We start from the raw sequence: 4,692 nt of genomic DNA on the forward strand, positions 1-4,692 counted from the left end.
GTAGCTTCAAGGTGAGAATTCCATTGGAGGCAAGGGGGGAGATAATGGAAACCATAGTTTATCCTGAATTCTCAGTTTGAAGTTAATCTGATAGATGTGGCAAATCTAATTATTTTTTAATTTAGAATGACTTTGCAGGAAATTATAAAAGTGAAAATAATGGGGATTTATTTGTGCTCAGGGTGGGGCATAAGAGGAGCAACTGGAGTATATTACTTGGAGTTGCAGCAATAATAAACCTTACTGATTCAACTAAGTAAACTGCAGTAAAATTAAAAATATATAAAAGTCATTCATATTTATCACGGCTATTGCATCTGTTGAAAATGTTAATGACTTCATGTTAAAATGGATGTTTATTGTAAAGGATTAAAATAAAATCACCACTTTTCTCTGAAAATACATGTATTTCTATGGCAGCTTTAGAAAATCATTGCCATTTAATAGAAATGTGTCACAGTTCCTTCGGAGTGTTGCCTTATGATTTTCTGCGTGTACTTCAGTCATGATTAACCTTTATCTGCCTTGCTGTGCCCAACTGCAATGTGGAAACAAATACTTTACTTTTCACTGCCTTAAATTCTCTATTCTTTCCAATTTGACAGTTTGAAAAAAATTAAAATATGAGAAATGTTTTGAGTTGCAGAATATTGAATTCACAAGACTTTTACTGCAAACTATCACACAAAAAAATTATCTTTGCTTAGTATAAAATTATCTGGTTTAAATTTGATAACATCTATTATAGTATTTTATAGTGTAGCAGAATATATCATCAACAAACTTCTCTTTTCTAGTTAATGTGAATTCATGAAGGAGTCATGACTTGCAGTATACCCATTTAAAGAGCACTATATAGGAACAACACAAAGCACATTAAGCAAGTTTAACTTCTCAAAAGTGAAAAACGGTTAAATAATAAGAATTAAATTCTACTGACACAAATAGCTTTTATGTAAAAGATGGCTTGTCCTTAGGAAAATATATTATTTGTTCTTCCTGGATATATTCTTTTAGAATAAGGATGAGAATTCCATTTATTTAATGGAACTAAATTGAGCAATCAATTATAGGCTCAGCATTATATTCATATCTGTGGACGAGGAATAAAATAATAAAACATTATCTTTACCATTGATAGTTTACAAGTTTATGATTGTTGTATTACTATATTTTCAGGTATAAGACTTGACTTGGATTAAGAAGTTACTTGGTTTCTTCACTGTTCAACTGTTTGAGAATGTATTTCAACTAGTAAAGCATATCGAACATGATATAGTAAAAGAAATATGCTTGTATTCTAGATATCTTACTTGCTAAAGAAGCTAATTGAGAAGAACAATTTTTTTTAATGGATCAAAGCTCTCCATCCAATCACACCACCCTTTTCCTCACCTCCTAGACACTGCCAACATAGCTCTTTCCATCACTGTGTCCACTCTGTTGTATATCTGGTGTAGTGAGTAGAGAGGAAAATCAAGAAGACCAGGGAATTATCTTGAAGTAGAGAGAGAAAAATTAGATAACAAAGGTTTGGTGGGACAGCAGGAAGACAATACTTTAATGGATACGACAGCTAGGAGACTATTGATGGAGAGATGTGTGATTAGACCAAAAAGAGTTAACAGAGGCTGTTTTGAGAGGTATGAATAAAGAGAATTTAAGAAGTCTTTGATGTAAATAATTTATTAAACATTTATATGGTATCTAAGAATTTTTTTTAAAGATTGTAGTTATTTTTAGCTTGCATTGCAATTTATGGTCTCTTTCTTTCATTATAATCCTAAAATAAGCCATTAAAAAACAGTTTTATTTGGCTTACATTGAGATCATGGCAACACAGAATCTTTGAGTTGGAAGGAAACTTATTTAGTCCACTATTTCTCCCAATGCAAGGTTTTTTTTCTCTTTTTAGCTCAAAAAATTTCCCTTACCACTATTTCAATTGGTTTTATAGTGAAATATTAACTTCTGATGAGTCAGAACATTTCATTTCTACACAAAACTTTATTAAACTGAATGAAAACCTACCTTCCTATTTCCACAAATAAACTAAAAATCCTGTTCTCTATAGAAGCACTTTAATTTCATCTAGTCACCATATACTAGTTCTTCTGATTTTTCAAAGATACTCATTATCTTTTTGCACATTTCATTATCTTTTGTCTAATGATAGAGTCATATTTAGACTTACTCCTCACCTCTAGTTTCTAATCACCCTTTGAACAAAATTTACTTCCAAACATATTATTCCTGATATCTCTGATATGTTTAACATCTCTCCAATTTTCTATTGCCCCATGTATCTGTAAATGTGTAAAAACATAAAACAGATGGGATAATTTAAGGAAGGTTTATTCATGAAGAGAATTTTCAAAGGTGTGTGTGTGTGTGTGTGTGTGTGTGTGTGTAACTGTAACTCGGCTGATAGCGTCTGAGCTACAAACTCCCGAGGCCTAAAGAAACAGGCAAAGACCTGTTTATGAGAATGTGAGAGGAAAGCACGGTATAGAATGAACCCACCTTGAAAGAAGCAATTACCTTCTGAGAATGTACACTATCAGCTCAAAAGGACTCACCAGGAGGGAACCAGGAAATTGATACATGTCCTCAATCTTTTCACTTCTACCGATCTCCTGAAAGGGGTCTCCATTGACTGAACGCAGTGAGAAGCCAAAAGATCAGCCTCCCAGAGCAGAAAGCAAATGGAGAAATGTGGAGAGAAGATCTAGAGTAGAAATCGAAGACATCTGACACATTTCATAATAACGTTGTACATTTCCCAAAATAAAATCTTCCACTCTGCTATGAGGTCACCAGAATCTTTCAACTAGTTGTGTTACTATTTAAGTTGTACGCTTTCTGCTAAGCAAAAAAAAAATACTATTTTCCACACTTATTAGAACTCTATTGGTATGGAAAAATTTGTCAAAAGTAATCATAATATAGAACTCACTTATGTACTGTTATACTGTTTCTAACATTTCACACACTTAAATTTCTTAGTTGTCCATAATAAAATTTAGCCTGAAAAAAACACCATTTTAGAATCTGGGCAGGGTGGACTATCATAGTCACTGATACTGCCTATCATAACAAATAATACTGAAAAATTAAAACTTCTAATAGAGATAGGTTGTTTTGTTCTTTTTACAAAAGAAAGGGGAAGGAACAGAAAAACAAGCTGGGGAATTGACAGTAGAATGGGCTACATGCCATCACTCTTTCAGCTTGTCTTTAGTAAGCTTTTTGCCAATACAGAGTACAATAGACCTCTCTGCATACCTGATGTTATCCTGGATAACAGCCCAAACCTCCAGAAATCTAGGTTGCACACATGAAAAACTTGAAATATTTGCATTTATTAAAAAAAATCTCTCTGAACAGAAGTATTTTTTATGCAACCCAGTCCGCTAATTATGAGTTCATTCATTTATAGGAAAATGCACTCTTTTCTTGCCTATATACTTGCCTTAAAAGAGTATAAAGCAAAGTGAAATAATCCAGAGAACCTCATGTACCCATTATGGTACTTTAAAAAGAAAAAGAAAACATTCCATCAAAAAGAAGCTGAGATTGCTTTGCATGTATCATCCAATTCACTTTCATAGAGCTTCTGAGACGTGGCTAAAAAAGGTGTCATCATTCCTTAAGGTGTCTTGATGCCATTGTTGCCTAGTAAATTGTAAGTATCACAGGCTTAAAATAAATACTTCAATTCTAGTTATGCTCTGGTCAAGTCCAGTGCTTAGTAGCTCATAATGTTCCCTCAAATCAAGTATGTCCAATTTTTTCTTGTGCTTCTCTCCTGAGACTCATTTCAAACTTGCAGTAATCATTTATTTTAACAAAGTCAAAGCACCTCAGATCTGGTAGGCTTTAAAGCTAAAAGAGAAATTTGGCAGCTATTTCCATGATTGGCTTGGGAGTGGTATGCTCAGTCACCCTTCATAAGACCTTGCTCTACTTCTGTTCAGATTCACGTTACAATACAAAATAGGAAAAATGCCATCAAGCATAAAAAGAAAGTCAAGTAAGTTGATATCCAAAAATGAACTTTACTAGAAAGTATAGCAAGTATGGGATATCAGTATCCAGATTTTATTCAAATCTGAAAATAAGTAATTTTTATGTTAAGCAATTGTTAGAAAGGCATGGGAGATGGATGTGGACATGTCAATGTAAAATCATGGTTGATAGACACCGACAAATGGGAGCATAAACTTCAGTTAGCTCTTGTCGGCAGAGGAGCCCAATAGAGCCTCCAAGGACCTTAAAGGTTAACAATAAAATCTCAAATTGAATCTTCATTTTCAATGTGAGCCAATCTGTTATAAAGCAATGAATTGGCATGAACATACCAAGGCCAATGAGTACAGTTAAGCAAGAGCCTGTCAGCACAGCAATACTTTATCACCCATGCAGAGAGTAACTCTCCATGACATTAAGGATGCTCTATTTGATGGAATGTCACAGTTAGTTGACACTGGCCTTATCCCGGATCGTAGATTCTCTGTCACATCCTGCCAGTTTAGAGCAGGACCTAATGATTACAGTGTTTTACCTTACAAGCCCTTATGGAAAACCAAAGCTGAGTTTAGCTGTGTAAATTGCTGCCCGGCATCAGAGTTGCCAATTGGAAATGATTGATAGAAGAGATGGTTAGTCATATAGAAGAAAAGAAAGTGAAAA

This window comes from Talpa occidentalis, unplaced genomic scaffold (assembly GCF_014898055.3).
Source record: "Talpa occidentalis isolate TD23 unplaced genomic scaffold, MPIMG_talOcc4v2.1 talOcc4.10, whole genome shotgun sequence".
NCBI lineage: Eukaryota > Metazoa > Chordata > Mammalia > Eulipotyphla > Talpidae > Talpa > Talpa occidentalis.